General features: G+C 45.1%; 1 non-coding gene and 1 pseudogene across 1 annotated transcript; both read right to left on the bottom strand.

Annotated features, from left to right (window-relative positions):
• Positions 1-1,144: 1,144 nt before the first annotated feature.
• Positions 1,145-1,663, bottom strand: LOC144306430 (ATP synthase F(0) complex subunit C1, mitochondrial pseudogene; annotated as a pseudogene).
• A 7,823-nt stretch (positions 1,664-9,486) lies between these two features.
• TRNAA-AGC (transfer RNA alanine (anticodon AGC)) lies at positions 9,487-9,558 on the bottom strand. Its single transcript has one exon. It is a non-coding gene; the product is annotated as a tRNA-Ala (tRNA).
• Positions 9,559-17,748: the final 8,190 nt, after the last annotated feature.

Genomic DNA, 17,748 nt, shown 5'->3' with positions numbered 1-17,748 from the left:
GCAGGAGAGCCGCGGCGCGCCAAGTATATTTAAGGGGAGTGCAGGCTCTTGGGCGGGCTTCTGCAGAAGCAGCTCGGGTCCCAAGTCCACTCTGCCGCATCCCGCTCTTTCTGAGCCTCAGCTCCAGGACCTGAGTCTGTCGCTGCAGGAGTAAAGCGCGTCCCAGACCGAAGGCCCGTGAGCGTCCTGGGTCTGTCCCCTTCCGGTTCGCGGTCTCCTCGCTCTGCTTTCCCGGCTTTCCAGGTCGCCGGAAAGCCACAAAGCATCCTGCGGAGACGCAGAGATAACGCCTGGGCATCGCCTGGGCACCGCCTGAGCTCGGGAGCGCCGCCCCGGGGTCCCCCCGCCCCCGAGACCACGCGGGGCAGTGCACCTGTCCGGCACACCTGCGCGCCTCCCGCACCGCGCGGGGCTGGCAGGTCCACCGCCGTGGAGAAGCCGCTCGCTCCTAACACGATGTGGTTCCCCAAGGGCTTCTCTAATTAGAGACTAGAAGGACCTTAGTGACCGTGAGAAATACATGAACCAAATACCCAGCTCAAGGCTTTGGAAAATGAACAACAAAATAAACCAGAGGAACAAAATAAACTGAAAGAAGGAAGGACTACTAAAGACAAACGCAGAAACTGAGTTTTAAGAAGGGAAATAATTTTTTTAAAAAGCTAGACGTTTGAAAAGGCAACCAAATAGATGAACCTCTAGCTAACCTAATTAAGAAAAGAGAAAATTAGTACAAATATATAGCATTAGAACTGACTGGAGAAAGTAACCAAGAAAAGAGCTTTTTAAAGAATCATGCTAAACACTATAGCACAACTCAGCATATGATTTGAAAATTTAGATGAAGTGGATTTGGTACATACAGCTTATCCAAATTAGCCCTTGTAGAGACAGAAGGTAAACAGATCATTATTTTAGAAAAATAGAGAAAATAGTTGAATAGGCATGCCCCCCAAAAGGGTGCGGAGCAAAAATATTTTCAGAAGCAAATTCTACCAAACTGTTAAACATCAGAAAATCATGATGCTATTTAGATTATTTAAAGCATAGAAAACGAAGAAAATCTTCCTTTTTTTTTTTTTTTTTAAAGAGAAACGTTGTGTTTAATGATAAAGCTTAACACACTCCAGCACCAGGCATGGCCTGAAGTTGAAGCAGCAGAGACGGGTAGGTGACCCTATGGAGCCTCACATGGCAAAGAAGATGAGGAAGGCGACTATCAAACAGAAGAGCCCCATGGCCTCAGACAGGGCAAAGCCCAGAATGGCATAGGAGAAGAGCTGCTGCTTGAGAGATGGGTTCCTGGCATAGCCAATGATCAAGCTGCCAAACACCGTCCCAATACCAGCCCCTGAACCAGCCACACCAACTGTGGCAGCCCCAGCGCCAATAAACTTGGCTGCTGTGTCAATGTCCCAGGAGACAACACTGGTCTGGAACTCCTGTCGGGCCACCTGGAGTGGGGAGCTGCTGCAGGATGGCTGTTTAGATGGGATCTCTGGCCTACTCAAGCAGGAGGCAAAGGCCTGATTAGATCCCTGGTACAGCAGCCGATCAGAGCCGTAGGAATGAGTAATGCCCCGGTGGTCTGCATTTTCCCAGTCTGCACTCCCACAGCCCCGCGGCTCCTAATCCGATCACGGCGCTTGCCCGGCTCAAGGTGACTGACCAAAAATCTTCCTATTTGTTAGATAAAGTGAGTCTAACATTTACAGGCTTTTTCCGTTTGCACCAATAATTAAAAATATTTCACTTAATACAGGATACCCAACTGGGGTTTACTCCAGAAATGCAGAGATCTCTCATTATTAAGAAAGACATCAACAAAGATTCCCTTCTCCACCCTCCAGCCCTCCTTTTCAAATAGGCCTGGACCTTTAGGCTTCCGTTTTCATCTCTGCACCATTCAGCTTTAGCAAAAATCCTTAGCTGGGCTAGCTGGATCCCTCCACCCTTCATATCTGATCACCCTCAATATCTAACTGAGTTCCTCATCCTCTGCACTCCCCTAGGGATGTATGATCACCTTGGCCCATTTCCAGCAAGAATCCTCATAGGTCCAATAGCCAGAATTCACCCCCCTAAGCCTGATGTTTCCTCTTAGTGATTTCCACTAATGGACCCCTACCCCACTCTTGGCTATAAATTCCCACTTACCAAATATTGTATGTGGAATTGGACCCAGTTCTATACTGAGGCCTCTTTCCCCCTATTACAATATTCCCATATGAAATCTGGTTTTCCTGCTTTAGCTCCTACCCAGCTCTGGCTTATCTTGAACAACATTAATATAGACCATCTTGTTGATAGAGGAGAGGAGAAAAAAACATATACAATTATCTCTATAGGTTCAGAAAAGCACTTGACAAAAATCAACATATATTTAATACTGTAGTGTGTTCAATAGTGTCCAATACTTCACATCTACTTGCAACCTGAAACTGTGACCTTATTTTGAAATAGGGTCTTTGTAGATGCAACTAGTTAGGAGGGGAGCATGTTGGCATACTGAGCCCTAGGGCATGGTGAGCCCTAAATCCACTGATTGATGTCCTTATAAGAGGAATGTGCAGATACAGAGATACACAGAGAGAAGGAGGCCATACACAATGCAGGAGAGACGACATAGAAGAGTGCCAGAAGCCTCCAGAAACTAAGATGAGGCAAAGAAGGAGTCTTCTCTAGAGACTCAGAAGGAAGATAACCCTGATGACACCTTGATTTTGGACTTCTGGCCTAAAGAACGCTGAGAGAATAAATCTGTGTTGTTTTAAGCCATCCAGTTTGTGGTAATTTGTGGCGGTAGCCCTAATAAACTAACACAAACATGCTGAAAGCACTCAATAAAATAAGAATTGATGGACACTCCTCAGCTGTCCTGTTTTTTGGTGTCATAATCCTCATGTTTTCTAAACACCCCTCCTATTCCACTTTACATTGAATCTGTGTGGTTATAGAAAATAAAATAACAATATGGAGCAGATAAGAGACTTTGATAATATAGAGGACAGAAATCCAAGGGCCTCTTTCACTGGGTCGGAGCCTCCATGTCTCTGGGCCTTAACTGAAAATCCGGAATGTGTTGGAAATAATTTGGTTGAGGAAGAGAAAATCATTGATTCTATATACTTGGTTCTATGCAACTGTTTCAACCAAAAAGGAAAAAAAAAATTCAGAGGTGGCAAAAGTTTTGTTGCCTTTCTGTTTTCTGGTAAACCACTAAAAGGAGATTCTGATTTAAAACTCACGTGTTAAAAATAAATAAATAAATAAAATAAAATAAAATAAAATAAAATAAAATAAAATAAAATAAAACTCACGTGTTCAAAAAAATAAAAATAAAAAAAATAAAACTCACGTGTTCCTCTTTAGACTAAGTGGCCTGAAGCATGGCTTAAAGTAGGAGAGGAACTGCTTTAACACACTAGGTTCAGTCAGCAGAGCAGTTGACTTTTGATCTTGGGGTCCTAAGTTCGAGCCCCACATTGCAGATGGAGATTACTTTAAAAAATAATACAAACATAGTGATTAGAAGGGACATCTGCACCCCAGTGTTTATAGCAGCAATGTCCACAGTAGCCAAACTATGGAAAGAGCCCAGATGTCCATCAATAGATGAATGGATAAAGAAGATGTGATATATATATGAATATTACTGAGCCATCAGAAAGAATGAGATCTTGCCATTTGCTACAACGTGGATGGAATGTTGAGTAATATGCTGAGAGAAATAAGTCAGAGAAAGACAAATACCATATGATCTCACTCGCATGTATAATTTAGGAAACAAAGCAGATGAACATAGAGGAAGAAAGGGAAAAATAAAACGAGGAAATCAGAGAGGGAGACAAACCATGAGAGACTCTTAATCATAGGAAACAAACTGAGGGTTGCTGGAGGGGAGTGGGGGTAGGGGGATGGGGTCACTGAGGGATGGGCATGAAGTAGGGGATGTGATGTGATGAGCACTGGGTGTTACATGGAACTGATGAATTCCTAAACTCTATCCCTGAAACTAATAATAGACTATATGTTAACTAAATTGAATCTAAATAAAGAAGTTTTAAAATAAAAAAAAATTTAAATCTTAAAAAAAAAAAACCAAAGCACTAGATTCCTCTGACTTGGCTGTCCTCATCATTTAGAACTGACTACTTGTCTTAGGTTGGTGCGTTGGCTCGCCTGAGCAGTTGTCCTTAGGCTGTAGTACCTGCTTCTCTTTAGTGCCAGGATGGTGTACATAGTGGTCTTCCCAAAGGAAAGCTTAGTACCAGTAAAACACAGTTCAGAGGAGAGGAGGGAAGTAGTGAGACAGAAAAAATCTTCCTCTGATTCACCAGTTTTTGTCAGCTATGAAAAGACACGGAACATATGATCAAGAATATGTCAAAGTGGAAGCTCTAAAACAGAATCCTCTTAGGATCCATGCTAGAAGGGGCATGTTGCCTGTGCTGACTGCCTCGCTTTTCAGAGGCAAAGGTCTATGAGGTCAGGCATGAGTGTATTTACAAGCTGGTGAAGGAGACAGAGGGAACCAGAGTTATGTACTAATAATAAGAGGATACTAGCCAGCCTCACTGATCTCTTTATCACCGAAAGGCAGGATGCATCTTGACTGCTGTGTGCTGACTGATACTCCCCCTAAACAACTGTGATGTGTTGATGGTTCATTATCTTTAAAAATTCAAGGTATACTTTTGTGTTGGAGGTGCTGTAACTTCTTTACATTCAGTAAAGGAAGCTACCTATCCCTTTGCCAACATCTACTGAGATGACAGGACCCATAGTTCTAACGTGAGTGGGATAACCTGCTAAAAGTTTAAGGGTGAACATCTGTACTGAGTACAGGTGACTTTAGACTGTGATTTTGAAATGCTATATGGATACACAGGGATTTTTTTCAATTGACATAGAGTTGAGACATAATATCACAGTAGTTTCAGGTGTACAAGTGATTTGACAACTGTACGTGACGCTACGCTCACCACAATGGAAGAAACACAGACATTTTTAACTTTCTGAAGACCTTAATTAGAAATTGAAGGTGCACCTGCGTGGTTGAGTTGCAGATTTGAGACCTTGGTATTGGGGTCGTGAGTTCAAGCCCTGAGTTTGGGGTCCACACTGAGCATGGGCCTACTTTTAAAAACTGGAAAAAAAATTAATGATTAGAGGAAACTCAACATCTGAGAAAAGCTCAATTCTGAATGTTGAAACCTATTCCAAAGTTAGACCTTTTGAAGCTAAAGAAAATGCCCTGGACAATTATTCCTGGGATTGTAAAAACAGTTTCTCCATGTGACTTTGGCCATCTTATGCCCTTGCGGGGGCGCCTGCGTCATTCTCCAGAACTCTAATGAGTCTTACACGAAATTGCTCAAAATGGCAAGGACAAATTCCTCCAAACTTTCCAGTTATTGTTAGGAAAAGTTTACCCAAGAAGCTCTGGATGACTGAATCTTTTCTATTTATCATAAACCCCCTATCAAAAACAAAACAAAACTAAAGCTCTAATGAAATTCTTAAGATCCTCCCATTAAAACATACATTTCATTGTCCTCATTCTCAAAACTGAGAAAGTAGCTCAAATTAAATTTATGGTTTTTTAAATCAACATTTTCCACTCTCCAGAAGAACTTTATCCTAAAATTCTACCTTTAGTTCTATTTATTATTTTTATTTTAAAGATTTTATTTATTTATTCATGAGAGACACAGAGAAAGAAAGAGAGAGAGAGGCACAGAGAGACACAGGCAGAGAGAGAAGCAGGCTCCATGCCTGACACGGGACCAGCCGAGCCCAGGGCTCCAGGATCACGCCCTGAGCCAAAGGCGGCGCTAAGTCGCTGAGCCACCTGGGCTGCCCCCTTTAGTCCTATTTAGAGATAAATTGAGGCATATGAAAATTTTTAAGAGTTATTTGAGCAAAAATGGATTCAGATCAGCGAGCAACCCCCTGGAAGTGGTTGGGAGTGCTCCGCTGACACAGGGTCCGGGGAGAGACTTGACAGAGAAGGCGCAGAAGTAAAGAAAGGCGGTTATTTAAAAAAAAAAAAAAAAAAAAAAAAAAAAAGAAAGGCGGTTATTTGCCTATAAAGCTACATTGGCTGTTTGCGATGGATTGTTTTTATTGTTTCTGTTTCCTTGAAGCATATTGAGGCTCCGTTTTAATCTGCTTACATGGGCATTAGAGCCTCCTCCATCTGCTGGACTCCTTGTTTAATTGATTTAAGAGTCCTAAGATAATATGATCTATGCCACAGAATCCTACAAACCCTTACCACAGAACATCATTAGAAAACTGTGTACAATTTCGATTGATTTCTCCCTCTGGCAGATTCTACTCTGTTACTGATGGAGTTCAGGACATGCTATTCTAACATGTCATTCTTGGGCATATTAAATTTTTGAAGCTGAAGGAATCTGAGAAAATGGCAAAAGCAGAAAGGTCACTCTGATCTCCCCTATCGCCCTTCCTCCCTGAAACAGGTCATAAAAGGGGACCTGTCAGAGATGCCCTCCCTATGATGGAAAGGAGAGTCATTCCTTCGAAAGTCAATGGGATGCCAAAAAGACTCCTAAAACACAAGCCTTGCTAAGTTTCCCCCAATTTACTACAATTACCTCATATTCCTCCATGACTGCCCCCTTTGCACCAAACCTAGCATAAAATACTCAGGTCTGTTTCTTTGTGCCTTCATTTCCTTGGGAAGGCTCTCATGTCACAGTGTCATGTAAAACTTCTATTAAATAAATGTCCATGTTTTTTTCCTGTTAATCTATCTTTGTCGTTTTGATGTTCAGACCCAGCCAGGAACCCTAAGAGAGTTGAGGAAATCTTTTTCCTCCCCTACATAACCTTCTAATTTTGCAAGTATTGTCACAATCCAATGTCAAGTATATAGTCCTGTGTCCAGGAGGGGCAAGATGTATTTCCAAAAGAGACACTACCAGACACACGCATAGAAGAGTCAGGAAGCTGGGGATTTTGGAAAAGACAGCCTGTTGGGTTAACCTCAGAACTACATTGGAAATGAATGGTTAAACACAAATATCCCCTTAAACTCTGGAGCATCCACTCAGTACCATGTTTACCCCTGGCAAGAGGTGCATGTGCCCTGGGGCCTCTCCTAGCCACCTATCTTCCTGTGGATATGGAGTCCACACTGTATTTACTGGGGTTCCCAGAATTCGCTGCCTAAGCAGCCTGCTGGTCCCTTCTTCCACAGCATGCGTCAGGCCTCTTTCCTGGGGCCATCCTTCCGAGGGCAGACCATTCGTGCTCCTCGGCCTTGGAGCTGGCCCTGGACTGGCTCTGCCAGGAGCGTGTTGCAGCTTGGAAGTGTATATCTTGAGATATTCATACACGCAGGTACAAAGCCCTTCAAAATGTGGGATGGAGCAGTAAGAAAGGAGAATGGGGGTTGTATCATTATCATAATGAAATATGAATAATGAAATATCATTATTATTTTCAGATTTCTCTCCTCGATGTATCTTTCAAAATTAGCCAAGCAGGTGCTCCTTCAAGTCACTCAGATAATGAGAGAATTTATGTAACACAACAAAGAACTTTTATCTAGATCCGAAGCTTACTTTACGTTTTAAAAGTTCCTGTAAGAGAATGGGAGAAGATATTTGCAAATGACATATCAGATAAAGGGCTAGTTTCCAAGATCTATAAAGAACTTATTAAACTCAACACCAAAGAAACAAACAATCCAATCATGAAATGGGCAAAAGACATGAACAGAAATCTCACAGAGGAAGACATAGACATGGCCAACAAGCACATGAGAAAATGCTCTGCATCACTTGCCATCAGGGAAATTCAAATCAAAACCACAATGAGATACCACCTCACACCAGTGAGAATGGGGAAAGTTGACAAGACAGGAAACAACAAATGTTGGAGAGGATGCGGAGAAAAGGAAACCCTCTTACACTGTTGGTGGGAATGTGAACTGGTGCAGCCACTCTGGAAAACTGTGTGGAGGTTCCTCAAACAGTTAAAAATAGACCTGCCCTACGACCCAGCAATTGCACTGTTGGGGATTTACCCCAAAGATTCAGATGCAATGAAACGCCGGGACACCTGCACCCCGATGTTTCTAGCAGCAATGTCCACAATAGCCAAACTGTGGAAGGAGCCTCGGTGTCCAACGAAAGATGAATGGATAAAGAAGATGTGGTTTATGTATACAATGGAATATTCCTCAGCTATTAGAAATGACAAATACCCACCATTTGCTTCAACGTGGATGGAACTGGAGGGTATTATGCTGAGTGAAGTAAGTCAGTCGGAGAAGGACAAACATTATATGTTCTCATTCATTTGGGGAATATAAATAATAGTGAAAGGGAATATAAGGGAAGGGAGAAGAAATGTGTGGGAAATATCAGAAAGGGAGACAGAACATAAAGACTCCTAACTCTGGGAAACGAACTAGGGGTGGTAGAAGGGGAGGAGGGCGGGGGGTGGGAGTGAATGGGTGACGGGCACTGGGTATTATTCTGTATGTTAGTAAATTGAACACCAATAAAAAAAAAAAAAAAAAGTTCCTGTAAGAAATATCAGAAAGGGAGACAGAACATGAAAGACTCTGGGAAACGAGCTAGGGGTGGTGGAAGGGAGGAGGGCAGGGGGTGGGGGTGAATGGGTGACGGGCACTGAGGGGGGCACTTGAGGGGATGAGCACTGGGTGTTATTCTGTATGTTGGCAAATTGAACACCAACAAAAAATAAATTCATAAACAACAACAACAACAACAACGAAAGTTCCTGTTATTTTTTTTTTATTTTTATTTTATTATTTTATTTTATTTTATTTTATTTATTTATTTATTATTTATTATTATTATTTATTATATAAATATATATATTTATATATATAAATATATATTTTATATATAAATATATAAATTATTTATTATTTATTATTTATTTATTATTAATTATTTTATTTATTTATTTTTTTTTGAAAGTTCCTGTTATTAAGGTCAGGAACGACGGGTCAAAGGAATACACAAGAGTAACAGCGGAGGGAGGGGCTGGGGGGCGGGCACGAGCCGCGGGGGAAGGTGCGCCACACCTGTGGTTGGGAGCGTGCGCTGAGGACCAGCAGGCCCTGGCCGGCCCGGGACAGCTCCGACCGGAGCCTGTGCGCTGCGCCCCTGCTTTTCTTGCCGACTCTTACCCTCTGCGCGTCTTCTCTTCGGTGATAGCGCGGAATGAAACCGCTGGGGTGCGCTGGGCACCTCCGTGCGTGCTGATCCTCGGGGTCGGGGAATCCTCCAGGAGCAGGTGAAGGCGCCTGCAACCCGGGCCTGCCGGGTGCTGCCCGGGGCCTGCTGCGGAGACGCGCTCGTCCTCCTTGTTCTTCGTGTGAGTTCAAAGACCTGCAAGAGGAGGAAAGGACAAGAAAAGGAACAAGCAGCAAACAAGCTTAAGAAACGACGAGCGGCCTGGAAGTGGCTTAAGTAAAAGTGGAGGTGCCGGGGATTGAACCCGGGGCCTCGTGCATGCTAAGCACGCGCTCTACCACTGAGCTACACCCCCTAGCGCTGGGGAGGCGCTCGGAAATTCTCCTATGGCTCCTCGCGAGGGTTTCGCAGGGGAAACCAATCCGGGGACTGTCCCTGCGCCCTAGAGTCCGCCCTGCGGCCGAGCTGGGAGGAGAGCTCGGTACCTGCGACTGCGCTCCCCGGTCCTCCGCGGACCGCACAGCAGTCACCACCTGCCGCGGGATGCGCAGCCGGGCCCGGGAGCCGGAGGGGGCCTGCTGAGCGCGCGGGGGGTCCCTCCCTCCCGGGGAGCCCCGCCCCCACCCCCGCGCAGCGACCCTTGTGGCGCCCCCTGTCCGGCCGCGGCCCGCGCAGATGCAAGGAACGAGGCTCGAGCTGCAAACGCGTGAACCCTGCATCCTTGAGACCAAATCCTTGGATGGGGCCCGGGGCCCGCTCCGCAGTGCATCCCTGCGCAGGTGGGCTGTGTCCGGTTGAAGACAGTCAAGCCCCACAGACTCAAGACGGCTCTTCATCTGCTCCTTAATTCACTGCCGCAAGAATCTGGAGGAAGTCAGGAAGACGGCCACCACGCACACAACTTTGTTCTTTTTTTCCTTTTTTTTAACATAAGAAAGACTTCCCTGCTCTTCCAGCAGCGACTCTTCCCGTCTTCTTGTGAGCTTCCTTCCCTCCCTCTGAGTCCTAAGGGTTCACCTCCGAAGACCTGCTCCTTCCTGCTCCCCTGTCACCCACCCTAGGTGTCTGGGTGTGTCTGGGTCTCGGGCAGGGAAACCAACCCGAGTGGGTGGGCGGCAGGGCGGGGTGGAGCTGGGCTCCCCGACCCCTGGGCTGAGGCCGCTGGGGCAGCGGGACACCGACGCCGCCTGCTCACTTGCCCCGTGGAACGTTTAGTTGTGACTCTTGGGCAGAGAGGGACAAATACGTATGCTTCACAAGATTCCCAGAAAAAACCGAAGTTTCTAAATGTAGGCATCGAGGTATATTGTACTTAGAGGGTCCAAGGTTCGAGTTCTCTCCGTGGGCATCACGAGATGTCTCTCTCCCGAGCCTACAGCCATCAAGCCCGGACCCAGCTCTGGAGGCTCCCCTTACACTGGCCCTGGCACGCCAGCTGCAGGCCAGAAACACTTCTGAAGAGCAGAATTGGGGGTTAAAGGGAGAGCCAGGGTGGCCTTAGGATTGCAGAACGGTTCAGGGTTTTGTGGATCAGGAACCCTGTTCTGCCCTCTAGGGAAGGAGGCCTGGTGCGTGGTACCAGCTCAAGGTCTCCACTAGCAGAGGCTTTAGAGACGGGAAGAATAGGATCTTCTGAACAGGAGACGGAAAGTGGAACAGGATTTAGTGTGTTGATGGATTTGACAAGAGCGTGCACTCAAGGAATACACACAGAGCTTGACTAATGTGGATGTCCTCATCTTTCCCCAAGCTAGTAAGCTGGGAGCAGTAGCATTTCTGCTTATTTGTTTATGGTCAGGGGGGATCCAGAAGATGAAACAAGTTTGGTTTTGAACAAGGATTTTTAGACACGTATGGGACGGCCTCCTGGAGATGTCTGATAAGCACTATGGATGGAGGGATCTGGACCTCTGCAGAGACCTCAGATCTAGAGATTTTTATTTTTTATGTCTGCAGAAGAGACTGCCCATGAAAAATAGACATTATTTGCTCTTCCAGGGCCAAATCATAAACACATTTCCTTTTTTTTAAAAAAAAGATTTTATTTATTTATTTATTTGAGAAGAAGAGACAGCAAGCACTAGTTGGGGGAGGAATAGAGGGAGAGGGAGAAACAGACTCTCCACTGAGCGGGTAGCTCCAGGACCCTGAGATCAGGACCTGAGCCAAAATCAAGAGTCGGTGGCTTAAAAGGACTAGCCACCCAGGTGCCCCCATAAGGACATTTCTTAACCAGTCCTCCAAGTTCTTTCTGCATCTACTCTCCTAATCAGCAGGCAGACTTAGAAACCATGTATTGAAGATGGTAAGCAACACACTGAAAGGTACTGGGTCCTTGACCTGTTGATTGAAGGAACACCCCACTGATCAGGAACCTTCATTCTCTACTGTATGTGTACAAGAAATACATTTCCTTCTGCTTAAGCCATTATATATTGGGGGGTTGTTTTGGTTTCACAGCACTTAGCATGATCTTAACTAATTCATCTTTGTTCTGTAAATTCACAACCCTTAATTCTAGGGACATATTTTAAATTTTTCTCTGATAATTTTCTTTTTCCTTCTTTTTTTTTTTTTTCTTTTCCTTCTTAAAGATTTTATTTATGATAGAGCACACAACAAGCAGGAGGAGGGAAGAGAGAGAAGCAGGCTCCCCATTGAGCAGGTAGTGTGATGCAGGGCAGGATCCCAGAACCCTGTGATCACAATCCAAGCTGAAGGCAGGTGCTCAAGCGACTGAGCCATGCAGGCTTCCCAGATAACTTTCTTTTGGTTCTTTCTTCTTCTTCTGTCTTCCCATTGTCTTTCTTTTCCTGTTTAGAATTCCTATTAGTTTGTTGTTGAACTACCTGGAATCATCTCTGAATTTCTTTACTTTCCATTGCTGTGTCTTTTTTGTTTTACTGTAAGAGAAATTTCCTCAGCTTTAGAGAACCATTCCCACATGGAACTCACTCATTGAAAGCTCCTTGCAAAGACCCAAGCAGGAAAGTGGGAGGTATTGATTCCACCCCACCTGCACTTCCACCACCCCAGCTCCATGTTAGGGGAAGAGTGAAGGAAATTCTTAGAAATCCCTGTCCAGACAACTAGGTATTTTTATTTCTGACTTGATTTATTTTGACTCTTTCTGCATCTGTAAGAGTATTCGCAAGTGCTAAAGAAACTGAGGGAATTAAAATCATCCTGGAATTCTTTCAAATAACTTTTCTATTATTCCCTTCTTCACACATAAACACTTGTGGAAATAGCTTTCCAAGCTCAGTTAGAGCCACTCCTGCCAGGGAGTGCCATGTTAGCAAACTGAAAATTAGGTAATTTCCATGTCCCTGTGAATGACCTGCATGGCCAGGACTGCAGAACAGTTGGGCCATCGTTTACCAAATGTCCAGCCACCTCTGGGCTTTTTCATCCCGAATAAGGTTGATGTGGTCCCAGCCAATCAGCAATTCCCCCCCCCCTTCCTTATTGTTTGTACTTTCTTCTATAAAAGCTTCCTGTCTTTTACCTCATTTTTCAATTCTCTGAAAGGAGACTGTCCATTGAAGAGTTAGAGTTTGTTTGTATAACCTACATGGTTTTCTTTAATCACTTTTTAAACCCCAGAAAGGCAAGGATTGGCCACCATCTTGAATGCAGCAAGAGGACTTGGAGCTTCGAGCCCATGGACTTCTATAAGCTTCCAACCATACTTCCCTCACTGGCCAACTTTTTTTCACTCTCTCTTCCTACTATGTTATGGAAGAGTGGAAATGCAGTTTATGTATGGAAAAACTTAAGGGGCACCTGGGGGGGCTCAGTGGGTTAAGCATCTGACCCTCGATTTTGTCTCAGGTCATGACCTCAGGGTCTAGAGATTGAGCCCCACGTCCAGGGCTCCCCACTCAGTGCAGAGTCAGCTTGGGATTCTCTCCTCTCCCTCCGCCCCTCCCCTGATCTCTCTCAAATAAATAAATCTTTAAAAAAATACAAATCTTCCAGCATTTCCAAATGTAACAACAGTTTGAAAAATATGCTTAGCATTGCCAACAATCAGTTGTGAGGCTAAAGAAAAAAGAAAGAAAATACTTTTTCTAAACTATATTTTAAAAATATAGTTTTCAAACATGTTAGAGGAAAGATTGAGTTATAGATCACTATAGAAAGTAATATTACAAAATTGCTGTTATAGGAAAGGTAATAAAAAAATAATGCAGCCAAATAACATAGGAAAACCACAAAGGTCTATTAGTAAGTTGACTTTTTGTGATGTTTGTGGAATTCACCCACTTTTTAAAATTTGTAATTTGTTTCAATTTATTTTTTATTCTAAATAAATATTTACTTTCATAGTAATTTTGTATTCACAGTTTTGTATTTTTTCTTAAAGATGGCCCCCAATATTATATAAGTTTTGGGTTCCTTAAGACATGGATCTGCTCTACCACCAAATTTTAAAAATCACACATTTACCCCAAATATTGGGATGTTGAAGCAAAACACTATGATTAAGAGAGTTATATAAGGACTTGAGACATTGAGTGCTGTGACAGCCAGGTGCTAAGTGCTGGGCTTGGACTCTACCAGGGCTGCCCTCTGCAAGCTTGAGTCCTGCTCACAGCAACTCCACTTCCTAACCTAGCCTGCTGATAAGAATTATTTGTGGCCGAGGAACCACTAACTGTGTTGGAAAAGACGATACTAGTACCATTAGTAGCACACCCCTTCCTTGTGCCCAATATTACTCAGCAGGCCCTATGTCCATAGGGCCAATTTGAATCTCAGCATTCTGACCTCAGTTTTGACTGTTCTTTTCTAGCTAGAGGAGAACAGTCTCAAAGCTGAGGTACTCCAACTTAAAATAATTTCTAATTGGGGCAGCTCGGGTGGCTCAGCGGTTTAGCGCTGCCTTCAGCCCAGGATGTGATCCTGGAGACCCGGAATCAAGTCCCATTTCAGGCTCCCTGTGTGGAGCCTGCTTCTCCCTCTGCCTGTGTCTCTGCCTCTCTCTCTCCTCTCTGTGTAATTTCTTATTGGACAATTCTGTAACCCAAAAGGAAAATAAATCTGAAACTATTGGTTTTCATGGAACTTGAGCTGCTCCTAATTATCCTCAACTCATTCCATCAGTAGTTTGCAAGTGCCTGATCTGAGCAGCTTTGAATCTTGCATAGAACCCAAAACGTATTCAGGATATAGTAACAATTTTCAGAAATCCTCGAGCAGCTGGTTAAAGAAAAGCAATGTGGTCACCTAAAATGATGGCAGGCTTTGAAATAACATTATCTACACTGCCAATACCATTTAAGCTGTCTTGCAGTATATTTGTTTTAAATTAAGTTTTCTTCATAGGGGAAGGGAAGGAAAAATAAAATAAGATAAAAATAGAGAGGGAGGCAAACCACAGGAGACTCTTAATTCTAGGAAACAAACTAAAGGGGATCCCTGGGTCTCAGCGGTTTAGCGCCTGCCTTTGGCCCAGGGTGCGGATTTCTGGGATCAAGTCCTGGGATGGAGTCCCACATCGGCCTCCCTGCATGGAGCCTGCTTCTCCCTCTGCCTATGTTTCTGCACCCCCCCCTCCACCCCGTGTGTCTCTCATGAATGAATAAATAAAATCTTAAAAAAGAAACAAAGGGTCGGGTCGCCCGGAAGCGAGTGGTCTGGGGGATGGGGTAACTGGGTGATGGGGCGTGAAGGAGGGCACGTGATAGAATGAGCACTGGGTGTTATATAAGACTGATGAATCACTAAATTTTACCCCTGAAACTAATAATACAGTATATGTTAACTGAACTGAAGTAAAGAATTTTTAAAAAATTAAAAAGTTAAGTTTTCCAATTCATTTAAAGTAGCTAGTGTAACCTTGACCCCAAAACTTTCCAAAGCTGAATGAAAAGGAATCAAAAGACCAATCTCATTCATGTGTATTGTTGCAAAAACTATGAATACAATCTTGGCATGTTAAAGTGAACAGCATATTGAGCTAATATTTTTCCAGGAACATGAGAATGATTTATCACCAGGAAAAAATTCCATTATTAAGATGAATTAATAGCTTGAAAGAGAAAAAAATGAAATGATCTCAGTCGATGTCAAAGGAATTTGGAAAAATTCAAAGTCCAAATTGGTACAGTTACTATGTAAAACAGTATAGACGGTCCTCAAAAATTAAGAACAGAATCACCATATGATCCAGCAATTCCACTTCAGGATTTTTATCCAAAGAAAGCAAAAACAGTAATTTGAAAAAATATCTGCACCCCTATGTTTACTGCAGCATTACTTACAATAGCCAAGATATGAGGAAAAAAGTGTATGTATCCATTGACAGATGAATGGATGAAGAAAATGTGGCATGTGGATAGAATGGAGTATAGTCCAGCCTTTAAGAAAAGGAAATCCTGCCATTTCTGACAACATGGATAGACTCTGAGGCCTTTACGTGAAATGGAATGAATCAGAGAGACACAAATATCATATGATCTCATTTATATGTAGAATATAAAACCAAAGCAAAACAATCCAAAAAACCCTCATACATATAGAGAAAATCCCAGAGAATCCACTAAAGAGTTTAGACTTCAGAAGTTTGTTATGTCCTCTAGAATGTGACCACTTATTCCCAACTTGGTTCTGTAGCCCACCTTCTAATTTCTAAATTTGCTTGCTAGGGAATATTAAGGTTCTTTCTGTCTGTATTTTCACTCTTTACCAAAATATTATCAATAAAATCAGAAACCCTAGCATGTTGTCTTAGAATTATGTGTCAAGGGTTTTGTTTCTGCCTTTTGGGCCCTAACAGAACTGGCGGGTGTATAGTTTGCTGAGCCATGTCACTCCTCCTCCCTGCCCCCAGCATTTACCCCCATTACCCCTTCAGAGAAAAGCTCCCAGATTTGAAACCATAGGTTCCTGTTTCAGTGGAAAGCAACATCCCCTTGCCTACCTAAGGGAGAGATAGAGAGAAGTTCGGATCCAATAGATTTAGAGAGAATGCGTGAAGCTTTATTTCGGTGAGGTTTGTGGCAAGTGGGCCCAGCCATCTCTTACATCACTAAAAACAAGATGGATTCATCCTCCCTGTCCATGCAGCCTCCCCGGGGCTCTGCCAATGCCAGCAGTCTGGGAGGCCCATCTAACAAAAGATCACCTCATGCAAAAAATCCATACAATGTCTTTAATAACTGAAATAGTCCAGTGGGCAGAGCATTAGACTGAAGATTTGAGGATTCGGGGTTAGATCTTACATTTCACTGAAATTCTTTCCTTGTGACTGTAGTCCAAGAGTAGTTGACTGAGGACCCTCCCCTCCTTGAAGAAATCAATATTTTAGGGTGACAATGCATCGTGAACGGGAGCGGTAAATCTTTCCTATTTTATCCGGGGGACATGGTGGGTTCAGGGCACCTTGGCAGGTACAGTGTCTCAACCTGGAGGAAGGAATCTGAGAAAAAGCAGAAGCGGGAAGGTCACTCTGAGCTTCCTCCCACCCCTGAAACAGGAGAGAAAACCATCAAGTGAAATGACCCTCCCCCTGCTGAGAGGAGAGGAGCCTCCTGATCTCAGGAAAAGAGAGAAATCAAGAGGAATCCTAAGGAACAGGACTTGCTGAGTTTCCCCCAATTTACTACTCTGCATACTTTTTGGCCTACAGTATTTCTCTCCAGCTGCCCACCGTGCATCAGGCCCAGCATAGAAACACGCAGGTCTTCATTTCCTCACGAAGGCTCCCGTGTCACCCCAAAGCTTATTCTGGACCGAGCGGGGGACCCACATAGGGTCACTTTGTCCCGCCCTCCCTCCACGACCTTCCTAAAAGTGCACCGGGGTCCTGCGTGGTCGGGGCGGGCGGGCGGGGCAGGGCAGGGCACGAGTCGGGGAGGCAGGTGTTGGGGGAGGGCACGCGTCCCCCGCCCACCCCTTGCCCCTCTCGGGCCCAGCGCGGCCCCGCAGAGCATCGCCCCTACCCGCGTCCCGGTCCCCGAGTGAAGGATGGGGCAGAATGTGGGCTGGGCGCCACCCCTCGGGGAAGACACTGCAGGCGAGGACCGGAGAAACGCGGGCGAGTGAGACGCGGGGGGGGGGCTTTGCTTCCAACGACCTGTCATTTGAAGGGACCAACACCGCCACGTCCACGGACGATCGGGTTGGGCGAGTCACACTGTCCTGTACGCGCGCATCCTGGTGACTGTGAAGCTCGTCCCCAAACTGCTGGGGATCGAGGCGCAGGCCAGCCAGGGCACGCGGGCACCCGGGAGAGGGCGTCCTGGCCGGGGCCCTCCGGAGCGCGCGGGCACCGAGCGGCCCGCCCCGCCCGCCCCTCCCCGGGTCGCCCCGGCAGGTGGCAGCTCGGCCGCTCACCTGCGCGCCTGCGGTGTGGCGCGCGCCCCGCACCCGGCCGGCCTCTGCGCGGGCCCCGGGCTCTGCAGGCACCTCCGCGGTGCGCGCAGCTGACCTCCCACGGGGGCCTGCGGGGAGCAGCACCCACAGATGAGGCCGCGGGGGGACCCGCCCCACCACTGCACACCGTTTTTTAGTGACTGCGGCAGCCCGCCCGCTAGCC

Source organism: Canis aureus, chromosome 37 (assembly GCF_053574225.1).
Source record: "Canis aureus isolate CA01 chromosome 37, VMU_Caureus_v.1.0, whole genome shotgun sequence".
NCBI classification, from domain to species: Eukaryota; Metazoa; Chordata; class Mammalia; order Carnivora; family Canidae; genus Canis; species Canis aureus.
This window is presented reverse-complemented; position numbering and strand designations above follow the sequence as displayed.